The sequence below is a fragment of the Salmo salar genome, chromosome ssa21, assembly GCF_905237065.1.
Source record: "Salmo salar chromosome ssa21, Ssal_v3.1, whole genome shotgun sequence".
Lineage (NCBI taxonomy): Eukaryota > Metazoa > Chordata > Actinopteri > Salmoniformes > Salmonidae > Salmo > Salmo salar.
In genome coordinates, this window is record NC_059462.1 from 15792598 (window position 1) to 15808826 (window position 16229).

At 41.7% G+C, this 16229-nt stretch overlaps 1 protein-coding gene across 2 annotated transcripts in view; it reads left to right on the forward strand.

The window, feature by feature from the left end:
- Nucleotides 1–1024: 1024 nt before the first annotated feature.
- Nucleotides 1025–16229, forward strand: part of b3galt1b (UDP-Gal:betaGlcNAc beta 1,3-galactosyltransferase, polypeptide 1b) — a 125308-nt gene continuing 110103 nt past the window's right edge. The window contains exon 1 of one of the 2 annotated variants that reach the window (XM_014164097.2): nucleotides 1025–1106. The gene's annotated coding sequence lies outside the window, so the exon portion shown is untranslated. The remainder of the gene's footprint in view (nucleotides 1107–16229) is intronic. The other variant, XM_014164098.2, reaches the window with a different exon arrangement.

Genomic DNA, 16229 nt, shown 5'->3' on the forward strand with positions numbered 1-16229 from the left:
TAGCCATCATATATCATATAGTCTTAAAATACATGCAACTACCGTTTTAAAGTAGACTTATGACCAAATGTAGCAGGTCATCTATCCTCTTCCTCTCCACTACCTCCTTTGGCATGGCTCCATTTGCGGACTCCACCCTGTTTAGCCATTCCATCCACTCCAGTCAATGTATAAATCCGTTTCTATTTTTCAACACCCCCAGACCTGTGCTGTGGTGGTACATGTATCATATATCTGCTTCTTCTGTGAGTTTAGTCAATCTCTACATCAATTGAGCATGATCTAATTTACAAATTTTACACAAGCTATTATACTCAATGTTATTATAGCCTAGTCATTTTTACTTATACAGAGTTTAAGCTCTTTTAATATAGGCTATTATATATAGCCTAATATAGGCTATTCTTACTTGTTACAATAGACTGTATATGAGATTTTTTCCCCCAGAAGTTTTTCCCATGCTGATCTTTGGCTTTTCGAGCAGTTTTTCCCCTGCCTGCCTTGCAGGTAAATTACATTTCTGGTAGGCTGCATTTATATGTCATTAATCCTGTCTGGGGATGAGCATTGAGTACTGTATGTGCTGAAAGGTCTGTAATGTGGGTGCCACTGTGGTACAGAAAGGAAATCTAGGATTTGTTTCACCACATTTTTACACTTAAGAAATAGGAGTGAATATAATGTCCCTCTTGTGTAGTTATTTTTTGTTTCTTGTCTTGTTATTTCTTTAAACATAAAAATATCTCCAGTTTATCCCATAAGCAAGTAGTTTAGCCTAGCCAGTTGGTGTTACAATTAAAGAATTGGGCTATAAAGCCAGTCATTCCGCAAATTTATAACAATTGTTTGTTGAATGGAAATACCCTTATAACGTCAATCTACCTTGCTACAGTATGTAAAGTAGCTTTTTTTTCTCTCAAGTGGATTGGCTACGACTCCATCGGATTACTTTCTGATTGGGCCGGTCTCTTGTCAATGTATGAGCTCTAACTCCAGGCACTACGATCTTTTCTCTTCGAGACAAATAGCGTTTCGCTTTAGGATGCTGAAGGCACCGCTCTCGCATCAGGACCAGAAGTCTGAATGGGATGGAGACGATAAAATAGGTAGGCTCAGCTTGCTTGTTTCTGCCGTCTATTGTACTGTTTTAGAGCCACTTTAATCAACTGTTTAGTAGCCTATGCCGGGGATTTGACTCCATGTAAATGAGTTTACCGTAATATTTACACGGTTGCGTTCACGGTCCCAACCTGCTCATATCGGGCTACTGTTCAAATATTTTTTTATTCAGTAGCGAGGTATTTCCTTAATTAACTCCTAAAAATCCACAGTGTAGCTCTAGCATCTGCGTGTTCCTGTGCCCTCCGCTGGACGCGAGCCCACTGATAATAGATTTAGGATTTCTGCTCAATTGTGCAGCACTGGGAAACTCTTGATGGGGGCTATTTTGATAATGACAGTGGACTAGCCCCCCCCCCAAAAAAACACTTCATTTGGCGATTAGAAACTTGGTGTGAAGAAGTCTTCTAATAATGAAAATAAACGGACAGGTTGTCTTACTGTAGCCCTGTTCTAGGCACTGTTGTCTATGTGGCATGTAGTGTCTGTGTAGTTTCTTCTGATATCTCTAAAACTCCCGCTGTCCTCCTGGTTGTACAGAGGCATATTCATCTTATAGTACCATCATGTCTGTTATATCTCCAACCTCCAGGAAGATGAGAAGACTGAAAGACAGAAATGCCTATGGGCAATGTTAGCCTAGACACACGTATAGGAGTTACTTCATTTAAAGTGTTACCATAAAGTTACGTACTCTGTGTCTGTGTACAATACATTATGGCAATTTGGCTAAATTATATTGCGTTGCAGTTAAGTCATTTAAATAGTGCGTTTATTAAATCGTGCTGTGCCCACACACATGATGCATCCCATATGGCCATGCATATGATTGTGCGTTTAGGCTTACTGTAGCTTAGGAACATGATATATGCCAATTCTCTCTGTATGATTTGTCTGATACTAAAAAGCATAATTGGGATTTGAAACATAACCATGAGAATGTGATAGGCAGCATATCAACAATACAAAGGCATAGCCTATACCTCTTCAGTTTGTGTGCTTGATAATACCAATCTAGCACTAGCACAATCTTCTTTTGGACGAGATTTAGGTGTTTACAGATAAAAACGAAAATGTCAGCCTTTGACTACAATCACTTTAATTTACATAGTTTTGTGCTGCTGTCAAAGAGTTCTGCTCCCTTACACGTTGAGAGCCTGTAGGTATCTCGTCAGTACCGTCAATGCGAATTCCTCCTTTCAACAGGCGCTCACAGGCTTATATTCATGTTGAATATGCTGAGTCCTTGGTTTTTGCCTTTTTGACCTCAAATATGTGGTGAATTTGTTTAGCACATCTATTTTATTATATGAGATTCCTCTTGACGTCTGCAAAGGGGGACTGCTTATATAAATGTTCTCCCATTGGCTTTTCATCCCTGGCAGTCATGTAGTTGTAGGTTCTGCCTTAACCTTGATGTGGAGTGTGTGGTGTCCAATTTAATTTCAGTTATTGGTTTGGTATCTAACAAATGCTACTGTGCACCTCATCCATCTTCCTTAGAGCTCCACTGTAATAATCTGTGTCATTGCCATTTTGCACTCGATTGGATCACATTATCCCTTTAGTCGAAGCATCAATATAAATCCAAACTCTTGCTCGCGCACCAATAAAACATGCACATCTGCAGAACACATAGACACAGGTGTGTGAAACAATCCTGGCGGACACAGGCTCTATCGTATCCCCCTTTCTGCCTTATGTTTTAATTACAGCTTTGAATCCAGTTCCTTGGCATTGACATATCGATTGCAGCTTCAATAGACGTGGGAGTTAATTGATTCAACTTTTTTGCATTGGCATATTGTGACATTTGCTGCACCAGGAGGCAAAATGGGGAACCACACAACAATGAATGTGAAATGTATTCCAAGGAATGATTTTCAAAGATGGCTCTGGTTGGGTTCACTACTCCTGCAGAATTTCTAGTGGAAAATATAATGCCAAGGAAATCATTTAAGTGGGTGAATATGAAAATCTGCAGCCCAATAATTAAAACAATAGGACTTGGTTTATCATACATCTATTCAGAACAGATGAAGCAGTTTGAAGCAGGTTACCAGTAGGCAAATCTGTTAGATATTTGTTTCATCGCCCAATATCCTTTCATGATATTCTTCATTCTCAAACCAAGGCTTGTATTTGATGAAAGATGGGGGCAAAATAAAATATGTATTTCTGCAGGAATGGGTATTTTTTCAGAGCTTTAGTAGAGCTTTAGGAGTTGCCTTTCTCTGTTCCCTTTGGGTGGTGCATTATATATTTAAAGACCATTCCTGAAGAGGCACTGGAGCTATAATTGGGTTTCTCTGAGGGAATTTTCTGGCTCTCAAGGCCCACTGGCATGGTCATTGTGGAATTCGGTGTTCCACAGCTCTGGGTCAAGTGGATCACAGAATAAATGTTATTGGTGGAACGAATCAGTTAGACGGGCATTTGAGTTCTATAGGCAGGTACGTACAGTACCAGTCAAAAGTTTGGAATCATGTAGTAAACAAAAAAGTGTTAAACAAATAAAATAGATTTTATATTGTATATTCTTAAAAGTAGCCACCCTTTGTTTTGATGACAGATTTGCACACTCTTGTCATTCTCTCAACCAGCATCACCTGGAATGCTTTTCCAACAATCTTGATGGAGTTCCCACATATTCTGAGCATTTGTTGGCTTATTTTCCTTCACTTTGCGGTCCAACTCATCCCAAACCATCTCAATTGGGTTGAGGTCGGGTGATTGTGGAGGCCAGGTCATCTGATGCAGCACTCCATCAATCTCTTTCTTGGTCAAATAGCCCTTACGTAGGGGGCTTCCGAGTGGCGCGGTGGTCGAAGGCACTGCATCGCAGTGCTAGCTGTGCCACTAGAGATTCTGGGTTCGAGTCCAGGCTCTGTCGCAGCCGGCCATGACCGGGAGACCCATGGGGCGGGGCACAATTGGCTCAGCGTTGTCCGGGTTAGGGGAGGGTTCGGCCGGCAGGGATGTTGTTGTCCCATCGCGCACTAGTGACTCCTGTGGCGGGCCAGGCACAGTGCACGTTGCCAGGTGTACGGTGATTCCTCCGACACATTGGTGCGGCTTGCTTCCAGGTTAAGTGGGAATTGTGTCAAGAAGCAGTGCGGCTTGGTTGGGTTGTGTTTCGGAGGACGCACGGCTCTCGACCTTCACTTCTCCCGAGTCCGTACGGGAGTTGCAGCGATGAGACAAGACTGTAACTACCAATTGGATACTACGAAATTGGGGAGAAAAAGCGGTAAAAAAATGAAAGTAAAATTAAGTAAGATTGCCCTTACACAGCATGCAGGTGTGTTGGGTCATTGTCCTGTTGAAAAACAAATGAAAGTCCCACTAAGCGCAAACCAGATAGGATGGCATATCGCTGCAGAATGCTGTGTAGCCATGCTGGTTAAGTGTGCCTTGAATTCTAAATAAATCATTGACAGTGTTACCAGCAAAGCACCATCACACATCCTCCTCCATGCTTCACAGTGGGAACCACACATGCATAGATAATCCGTTCACCTACTCTGCGTCTCACAAAGACACGGCGATTGGAACAAATTTGGACTGTCGTTTCTCTTTGCTTATTTAAGCCGTCCTTGCCATAATATGGACTTGGTATTTTATCAAATAGGGCTATCTTCTGTATACCACCCCTACCTTGTCACAACTCAAATTATTGTCTCAAACACATTAAGAAGGCACACCTGTTAATTGAAATGCATTCCAGGTGACTACTTCATGAAGCTGGTTGAGAGAATCCCAAGAGTGTGCAAAGCTCTCATCAAGGCAAAGGGTGGCTACTTTGAAGAATCTCAAATATTAAATATATTTTGATTTGTTTAACACGTTTTTGGTTACTACATGATTCCATATGTGTTATTTAATAGTTGATGTCTTCCCCTATTATTCTACAATGTAGAAAATAGTAAAAATAAAGAAAAACCCTGGAATGAGTAGGTGTGTCCAAACTTTTCACTGGTAATGTATGAAAATGAGATATGTCTCTATTTAATTTTCTATAAATTAGCACCATTTTCTAAAAACATGTTTTCACTTTACCATTATGGGGTATTGTGTATAGATGAGTATATCCATATATGTCCATTTGGAATTCAGGCTGTAACACAACAAAATGTGGAATAAGTCAAGGGGTATAAATGTAATATATATATATATATATATATATATATATAGAAAAGTATGTGGATTCGGCTATTTCAGCCACACCCGTTGCTGACAGGTGTATAAAATCTAGCATACAGCCATGCAATCTCCATAGACAAACATTGGTAGTAGAATGGCCTTACTGAAGAGCTCAGTGCCTTTCAACGTGGCACCTTCATTGGATGCCACCTTTCCAACAAGTCAGTTAGTCAAATTTCTCCCCTGCTAGAGCTGCCCCGGGCAACTGTAAGTGCTGTTATTGTGAAGTGGAAAGGTATAGCATCAACAACGGATCAGCCGCAAGGTGGTAGGCCACAGAACAACAGGACCGCCGAGTGCTGAAGCATGCAGCACATCAACATTTTCTGTCCTCGGTTGCAACACTCACTACCGAGTTCCAAACTGCCTCTGGAAGCAACGTCAGCACAAGAACTGTTCGTCGGGAGCTTCATGAAATGTTTTCCATGGCCGAGCAGCCGCCCACAAGCCTAAGATCACCATGCGCAATGCCAAGCGTCGGCTGGAGTGTTGTAAACTCGTCGCCATTGGACTCTGGAGCAGTGGAAACGAGTTCACTGGAGTGATGAATCGCGAATCTGGGTTTGGAGGATGCCAGGAGAACGCCACCTGCCCGAATGCATAGTGCCAACTGTAAAGTTTGGTGGAGGAGGAATAATGGTCTGGGGCTGTTTTTCATGGTTAGGGCTAGGGCCCTTAGTTCCAGTGAAGGGAAATCTTAACGCTACAGCATACAATGTCATTCTAGATGGTTCTGTGCTTCCAACTTTGTGGCAACAGTTTGGGAAAGGCCATTTTCTGTTTCAGCATGACAATGCCCTCGTGCACAAAGCGAGGTCCTGCACAGAGCCCTGACCTCAACCCCATCAAACACCTTTGTGATGAATTGAAATGCCGACTGCAAGCCAGGAAGTCCCTGCAGTAATGTTCCAACATCTAGTGGAAAGCCTTCACAGAAGAGTGGAGGCTGTTATAGCAGCAAAGTGGGGACCAACTCCATATTAATGCCCACGATTTTAGAATGTGATGTTTAACGTGCAGGTGTCCATATACTTTTGGTCATGTAGTGTACTTCCTGAAGGCACTGTATGTCACTGTTGTGCATCAGATTTTTCACAAGGGGGCACCTTTCCTTCATCGGGCGGCCGTTTAGGAAATTATTGGCAAAATTAGAGTATGCCTACAGTACAGTACTTCTCCAGGCATCACTACACAACTGGATATATGGGATCATCAGCTCATGATATTTTGCTCTTTCACACCGGGTCTTGAAATATCACATTTACAAAGGTATTCAGTCCCTTTACTCAGTACTTTGTTGAAGCACCTTTGGCAGTGATTACAGCCTTGAGTCTTCTTGGGTATGACGCTACAAGCTTGGCACAACTGTGTTTGGGGAGTTTCTCCCGTTCTTGGCTGCAGATCCTCTCAAGCTCTGTCAGCTTGGATGGGGAGTGTCGCTGCACAGCTACTTTCAGGTCTCTCCAGAGATGTTCGATCAGGTTCAAGTCCAGGCTCTGGCTGGGCCACTCACGGACATTCAGAGACTTGTCCCGAAGCCACTCCTGCGTGTTCTTGGCTGTGTGCTTAGGGTCGTTGTCCTGTTGGAAGGTGAACCTTCACCCCAGTCTGAGGTCCCGAGCGCTCTGGAGCAGGTTTCCATCAAGGATCTCTCTGTACTTTGCTCCGTTCATCTTTCCCTCGATCCTGACTAGTCTCCCATTCTCTGCCGCTGAAAAACCTCCCAACAGCATGAAGCATGATGCTGCCACCACCATGCTTCACTGTAGGGATGGTGCCATGTTTCCTCCAGACGTGACGCTTGGCATTCAGGCCAATGTGTTCAAACTTGGTTTCATCACACCTGAGAATCTTGTTTCTCATGGTTTGTGAGTCCTTTAGGTGCCTTTTGGCAAACTGCAAGCAGGCTGTTGGTCACCTCTCGACCAAGGCCCTTTTCCCCCGATTGCTCAGTTTGGCCGGGCAGCCAGCTCTAGGAAGAGTCTTAGTGGTTCCAAACTTCTTCCATTTAAGAATGATGGAGGCCACTTTGTTCTTGGGGACCTTCAATGCTTCAGACATTTTTTGGTACCCTTCCCCAGATCTGTGCCTTGATACAATTCTGTCTCGGAGCTCTACTGTCACACCCTGATCTGTTTCACCTGTCCTTGTTATTGTCGCCACCCCCTCCAGGTGTCACTTGTTTTCCACAGTGTATTTATCCCTGTGTTTCCTGTCTCTTTGTGCCAGTTCGTCTTGTATGTTTCCAAGTCAACCAGTGTTTTTCCCACTCTCCTGCTTTTTGCTATTCTCCTTTTCTGGTCCTCCCGGTTTTGACCCTTGCCTGTTTCTGGACTCTCTACCCGACTGCCTGACCATTCTGCCTGCCTTGACCTCAAGTCTGTCTGCCACTCTGTACCTCCTGGACTGGTTTTGACCTTTGCCTGTCCACGACCATTCTCTTGCCTACAACTTTTGGATTATTAAACATCTTAAACTTTAACCATCTTCCTCCTGTGTCTGCATCTGAGTCTCGCCTTGTGTCATGATATCTACAGGCAGTTCCTTCGACCTCATGGCTTGGTTTTTGCTCTGACATGCACTGTCAACTGTGGGACCTTATATAGACAGGTGTGTGCCTTTCCAAATCATGTCCAATCAATTGAATTTACCACAGGTGAACTCCAATCAAGTTGTAGAAACATCTCAAGGATGATCAATGGAAACAGGATGCACCTGAGCTCAATTTCGAGTCTCATGGCAAAGTTCTGAATACTTATGTAAATAAGGGATTTCTGTTAAAAAAAATATATAGATTTGCAAAAAATTTAAAAAACCTGTTTTCGCTTTATCATTATAGTGTATGGTGTGTAGATTGATGAGGGACATTTTTTTAAATCCATTATAGAATAAGGCTGTAACGTAACAAAATGTGGAAACGTCAAGGTGTCTGAATACTTTCCAAATGCACTGTACCTATATCCTCCACTACGCCACAGCGGAGTATTGTTTCAGTAACACATCTTCAGTTGCTTTCATGTTTTTGGTATCCAAACAGAAATATATACGCTTTGTAAATGTGGAAATGCTAGAGGGTTGTCTTTTTGGTTTTCCTGATATTGTTGTTTTGATTGTATCATTCACTAAATGTGATGGCATCATAGTGAACCAACTCTCTATACTTATGTGGCACCTTATCACTAACCCTGGTCTCATATCTTGATTCCATAGTTGGACCCAAAACATGATTAGGAAGTATGCATTGTAACTTCTGATAACATTAGTAATTACTTTTTATCTTATCAGTATGCAGGATAGTATTTTGCATTCTCAGTGTTTCATCTATTTTATGCAATCTACAATTTCATGGGCAAGTGATTTCACTTTAGATGGAATCCCAGATTCCCAGTTTAGCCTTGTGTGGTAGTTTGAATCACTGCACAGAACTGTTTTTAGTAATTTGGATTTCAGTAACGCTATTTAATATTTTAGTACACTTTAAAAAAAATGAAAACTTTGAAATGCAAGTATTCATAGGAGATGCCTTATGTCGTCTCAGTATGGTCTCATTACGTGTCTCTTCCATCTTTAACGGAAGGTCTCTGAAGGAAACATTAGCAATCAAATGAAACTCTGGAGCAAACACCACAGGTGTTCCTCTCAGTGCATACTGATGAGCTGCTGCTAACTGACTGAAACACTGCACTTGTACACTGCTATCCGAAAGGGCACCAGACAAAGACATGGTGTTGAGTGGGAACTTTGTTGTTAAACCAGTAAGTGTTGTATAGGAGAGATGCCAGTTATCGTCCATGGAAACGTATGGCTGGTTGTTTACCTCAACACCGAAGTCAGTAAACAAAGCTTGGAGTAGACACTCTTTTCCTGGTCCTTATGTTTGAATGTCGTCCAAGTCTAGATGTATCATTCTTTTGTAATAAGCCACTGTATATGCTCTTTGAAGCCACAACATGCAAAACATAATTATTGAAATGCGTGCCCGCTCCACAATTTGTTTAAATATTATGTAGAGACTTAAATCATTGATCATTGTTTATCTTGATTTGTTTTTCTATGATTTTGCCTATTCACGAAGATGATTGACAACCAGTTGTAGAAACTGCATGTATCACTTGCGACCTGTTTATTTAGTAATCACATTTTACACAGAATTATGTATGAACATTGCCTTCCTTCTCCAGTCGGTGATAAATATGCAAACGTTCATAAAGAATGGAGAAAATTTCAAGGAGCACTTGCGGAATATTGGTCTGCCTCCCTCCCTGTCCCGGCTGCCTGATAGGAGAAGAGTGGTTCTGAGACCTCTTGAGAATTTAACTTGATTTCCCTTGTGATCAGGGCATGTTTTCAGTGATTTAACAAAGCTTTCCCTTCCATGTAGTCAACTGAACCCATGACCTTGAGATGACAGGAAGTCTAAAGGCAGACATGAAAAGTAAGGCTAGGAATTGCCATGGATCACGATACTTAGGTGCCGATACAATATTTATTGCGATTCTCACGATTCTATATGTATTGTGATTCAATACTATGATGTTATTGCGATTTAATGTTCCAAACATATTGCTCACTATAAAGTGCATTTGGAAAGTATTCAGACACCTTGACCTTTTCCCCATTTTGAATACTTACTTACATAAGTATTTAGATCCTTTGCTATGAGACTCCAAATTGAGCTCAGGTGCATCCTGTTTCCATTGATCATCCTTGAGATTCTTTTACAACTTGATTGGTGTCCACCTGTGGTATATTCAATTGATTGGAGATGATTTGGAAAGGCACACACCTGTCTAGATAAGGTCCCACCGTTGACAGTGCATGTCAGAACAAAAACCAAGCCATGAGGTTGAAGGAATTGTCCATAGAGCTCCGAGACAGGATTGTGTCGAGGCACAGATTAGGGGAAGGGTACCAAAAAATGTCTGCAGTATTGAAGGTCTCCAAGAACACAGTGGCCTCCATCATTCTTAAATGGAAAATGTTTGGAACCACCAAGACTCTTCCTAGAGCTGGCCACCCGGCCAAACTGAGCAATCGGTCGGAGAAGGGCCTTAGTCAGGGAGGTGACCCAAGAACCCGACGGTCACTCTGACAGAGCTCCAGAGTTCCTCTGTAGAGATGGGGGAACCTTCCAGAAGTACTACCATCTCTGCAGCACTCCACCAATCAGGCCTTTATGGTAGTGTGGCCAGACGGAAGCCACTCCTCAGTAAAAGGCACATGACAGCCCGCTTGGAGTTTGCCAAATGGCACCAAAAGTCTCACAGACCATGAGAAACAAGATTCTCTGGTCTGATGAAACCAAGATTGAACTCTTTGGCCTGAATGTTAAGCATCACATCTGGAGGAAACCTGGCACCTACGATGAAGCATGGTGGTGGCACAGTCATGTTGTGGGGATGTTTTTCAGTGGCAGGGACTGGGAGACTAGTCAGCATCGAGGGAAAGATGAACAGAGCAAGGTAAAGAGAGATCCTTGAATAAAACCTGTTCCAGACCACTCAGGACCTCAGACTGGGGCGAAGGTTCACCTTCCAACAGGACAATGACCCTAAGCACACAGCCAAGACAATGCAGGAGTGGCTTCGGGACAAGTCTCTGAAGGTCCTTGAGTGGCCCAGCCAGAGCCCGGACTTGAACCTAATCGAACATCTCTTTAGATATCTTAAAATAGCTTTGCAGCAACACTCCCCATCCAACCTTACAGCGCTTGAGAGGATCTGCAGGGACAGAATGGGAGAAACTCCCCAAATACAGTTATGCCAAGCTTGTAGGGTCGAGGCTGTAATCACTGCAAAAGGTGCTTCAACAAAGTACTGATTTAAAGGGTCTGAATGCTTATGTAATTTCAGTTTTTGTTTCTATATACATTTACAAAAAGTTTTTTTTTTTAAACATGTTTTTGCTTTGTCATTATGGGGTATTGTGTGTAAATTGATGAGGGGAAAAAAATGATTTAATCAATTTTAGAATAAGGCTATAATGTAACAAAATGTGGAAAAAGTCAAAGGGTCTGAATACTATCCGAATTCACTGTATGTCTGCTGCAGAGAGACGAGAGATCATGGAAATAAAAGTGCTGAAAACATGTTGGCTCACTATGGAAAAAGGAGATGGAGAACAAACTATAGGATGAAAAATACCTAGCAATTATTTTTTTTATCGATACTTGGAGTAAACGTATCGATATTATATAATCCCAAATAATATTGCGGTATTTAACTGTAGCGATCCCCCCCGTCCGTCCGTCCGTCCATCCGTCCGTCCGTCCGATCCGTCCGTCCGTCTGTCACTAATGAAAAAACAAATGGATTTTTACAGTGTTGCAACTGTAATAACCCCATTTTAGGGGGCTGACGAGAGAAACGCAGATGTTGTTGTTTATGTTCTGTTCTTTCTAGTGCCGTTTTAGACATGCTGCTCGAGCCCTGTGTGTGGAATAAAGGGCTGTGAAAGACAGGATTAGTTTTCTGCAGTGCACTGCACACATAATCATGTAAACCTCAGTCTGCCGCTCGCTGTCTGGCTGTTTAGGATTAAGCTGGGGAATCCAACAGGAGAAGTTTGACTTTTCAGCTCTTCTGCTTTTTGAGCCAGACACACCATTGGAATAATTGCATTTCCTCCTATTTTCCCCTCAAAAAAACCTCCCCTTTTAATATTAAAGTCCTTTTACACTATCAATAATCTTAGTCATATACCGAAATATGCTGAGTTGTATAGCTTATGCGTTGTTTCCATTGTAAGCGCAATGACTACAGCAACCTCATCTATATGTCTTCACAATTGATTACCACACTTCAATAGAATGTATTTCACAAATTAATTTAAAGGTCAATGGTTTGATTATGCATTCATGTCCCTTTAATCTATAACTGATGTCCAGGCAATGATGACAATGACTATAGGAATCTGCATATCGGTCTTGTTATACAGTGTGCCTTTAGATTTACCAACAGAGCCTTGTCGTAATCCCCTCTAGACTTGACTTTCTCTTGCTGACAATCTGTCTCAGTCAGACAAGCAACTTCCCAGCCCTCCCTGTCTGAAAGCTGAATTTAAATGTGATTTATTCTGTCCTCCCAGTGCTTCCGTTTTGAAACGCCTCAAAAGTCAGTCCACCAAAACCTTACTAAATCCAGGCATTTCAAGAGAATAAATATTTTTCACCAAAGAAATTGACTTAACATAGTATACTGTCAATTTGTTTAGTTCCCCTGTAAACAACCAAAATAAATGTGCATTCTCTACAATTTAAAGCAATTGAATAACATCGACTTGATTTTTAAATAGTGGTCTGTATTGTCGTGCCAGTATACTGATGATAATGGTTTATTTTTGCTGAAATGTTTGTCATAGAGCTTCAGAGGAAGTCTATGTGGGATTGGAAGGAGAGCAGTAGCTCTATTGATTGTGTCCTTCTGCTTAGCCAGTTTTATGTTTTGCCTCTTCATCAATACAAAATTATGCTTTAGGCAGTCGTATGCAAACAACTCCACTGTACAATGAACAAAGTAACACAGATCATTTTGATCTTCCGTTGCATAGCTGTGCAGAGGACGAGCCTATATATAGGATCTTAATTTGATCACTTTTTTGTTGCTGAGAATTTTCCTGCACTGCAGGAAATGCAGATGAGCTTTGTGATTTACATAATTTCACTGAAAGCTCACACAGTTATATTAACAGTATTGCACTTTTCATGTATCCTACTTTTGGCCAGCTAATAGCCCAACCACCGATCAAGCAACATTATGGACTAAACGTTCCAATTCTGTTGCTGCAAGATTACTTTGCTCTGACAATATAGGTCAAATTAAGATCCTACATCTGTATCACCGCAGGGAACTGGGTTGGCATTTTCAAAGTCGCACTGTACCCACATCTAGAAGTATGGAAATCATTTTTGCAGAGATACAGTGGGGGAAAAAAGTATTTGATCCCCTGCTGATTTTGTACATTTGCCCACTGACAAAGAAAGGACCAGTCTATAATTTTAATGGTAGGTTTATTTGAACAGTGAGAGACATAATAAAAACAAAAATATCCAGAAATGTTATAAATTGATTTGGATTTTAATGAGGGAAATAAGTATTTGACCCCCTCTCAATCAGAAAGATTTCTGGCTCCCAGGTGTCTTTTATACAGGTAACGAGCTGAAATTAGGAGCACACTCTTAAAGGGAGTGCTCCTAACCACAGCTTGTTACCTATAAAAAAGACACCTGTCCACAGAAGCAATCAATCAATCAGATTCCAAACTCTCCACCATGGCCAAGACCAAAGAGCTCTCCAAGGATGTCAGGGACAAGATTGTAGACCTACACAAGGCTGGAATGGGCTACAAGACCATCGCCAAGTAGCTTGGTGAGAAGGTGACAACATTTGGTGCGATTATTCGCAAATGGAAGAAACACAAAAGAACTGTCAATCTCCCTCGGCCTGGGGCTCCATGCAAGATCTCAACTCGTGGAGTTGCAATGATCATGAGAACGGTGAGGAATCAGCCCAGAACTACACGGGAGGATCTTGTCAATGATCTCAAGGCAGCTGGGACCATAGTCACCAAGAAAACAATTGGTAACACACTACACCGTGAAGGACTGAAATCCTGCAGCGCCCGCAAGGTCCCCCTGCTCAAGAAAGCACATATACATGCCCGTCTGAAGTTTGCCAATGAACATCTGAATGACTCAGAGGACAACTGGTGAAAGTGTTGTGGTCAGATGAGACCAAAATGGAGCTCTTTGACATCAACTCAACTCGCCGTGTTTGGAGGAGGAGGAATGCTGCCTATGACCCCAAGAACACCATCTCCACCGTCAAACATGGAGGTGGAAACATTATGTTTTGGGGGTGTTTGTCTGCTAAGGGGACAGGGCAACTTCACCGCATCATTTGACGGGGCCAATGTACTGTCAAATCTTGGGTGAGAACCTCCTTCCCTTAGCCAGGGCATTGAAAATGGGTCGTGGATGGGCATTCCAGCATGACAATGACCCAAAACACACGGCCAAGGCAACAAAGGAGTGGCTCAAGAAGAAGCACATTAAGGTCCTGGAGTGGCCTAGCCAGTCTCCAGAACTGAATCCCATAGAAAATCTTTGGAGGGAGCTGAAGGTTCGAGTTGCCAAACGTCAGCCTCGAAACCTTAATGACTTGGAGAAGATCTGCAAAGAGGAGTGGGACAAAATCCCTCCTGTGTGCAAACCTGGTGGCCAACTACAAGAAACGTCTGACCTCTGTGATTGCCAACAAGGGTTTTGCCACCAAGTACTAAGTCATGTTTTGCAGAGGGGTCAAATGCTTATTTCCCTCATTAAAATGCAAATCCCTTTATAACATTTTTGACATGCGTTTTTCTGCATTTTTTGGTTGTTATTCTGTCTCTCACTGTTCAAATAAACCTACCATTAAAATTATAGACTGATAATTTCTTTGTCAGTGGGCAAACGTACAAAATCAGCAGGGATCAAATACTTTTTCCCCCCACTGTAGATCTTCTTTAGTCCAGTGTATTAATCACATAAGTTCTTGCAGATAGTCAGACTGATATCTTCAACCTTTTTCTTGAACCCTCTTCCCCACAATAATTGAACCCTCGAACCGAAGAACCATAGTGTATTTTTTAATTTTCAGATGATTACAGATGTTGTGTCTTTATATATTTTGTATTAGAAGTTCACTGTAATGTCCAGAGTTCTCAACTGAAATGTACATGTATTGTACATGTTGTCCATTTTTGTATGTAATATCAAGACTCTGGATGATTCATATTGACTATACAACTAGAAACATACCATATCACTAACATTTCCCAAAATTGAGATATGTGGTTATTTCATTGAAGGGTTCGATTGAGCTTATTGGGGTGGTGAATTCTACAAAGAGGTGAGAGCAAATCCCTGATGGTCAATAGTCCTACAGGTAATAGGTGAATTAAGGTACGGTAAAGTTAATTGGAAATGCTGAAAACCCTTGCTCTCTTTCCTGCCCCCTCTCTCTCACCTCCTCATAAAAATTGGGCTTGAGTTACAGCCTTCGGAAAGTATTCAGACCCTGTGACTTTTTCCACATTTTGATAGATTACAGCCTTATTCTAAAATTGATTACATTGTTTAAAAAAAAAACAGAAATATCACATTTACATAAGTATTCAGACCCTTTGCTCAGTACTTTGTTGAAGCACCTTTGACAGCGATTACAGCCTCGAGTCTTCTTGGGTATGACGCTACAAACTTGGCACACCTGTATTTGGGGAGTTTCTCCCATTCTTCTCTGCAGATCCTCTCAAGCTCTGTCAGGTTGGATGGGGAGTGTCGTTGCACAGCTATTTTCAGGTCTCTCCAGAGATGTTTGATTGCATTAATTTAGAAGAAAAACTGAATCTAGTGCAGAAGAGTAATTTGTGAAGTCATGGAGTAAGTTAGCTCTCTATCTGAGAGGATGGAGTGGTCCAAATGGATTTGGGTCCTCCCATTTAAACTGCATGCCACTAAAGTTATAGCAGAGGAAGGAGTCGGAGGACTCACACAGAGCTTAGGTAAATATTGTATACAGCACGCCTCAGTGCCCAACTTAACCAGAGAACTTCACTCTTCACTCATTTAACATCATCACATCAACCACTTATTTAGAGTATTTTTGACTCATTACTGAAACAGATGATGTCCTTAACTGTCATAAGGCCATTTATTTTTAACCTATTTTGGACCGTTTTTCTTCTGCTCATGTCATTACGTTTTGTGGTGCTGTTCTCTAGTCTACTTTGTGAGATTAGATTCATAAACTGTAGTTGTTGTTGTTGTTCTGGATAGGGTTGCAAAGGGATGGTATAAAACTGGACATTTCAAAGTTTACCAGTAAACTACCAGAATTGTTCTAACTTTTATGTAATTTATCACAAGA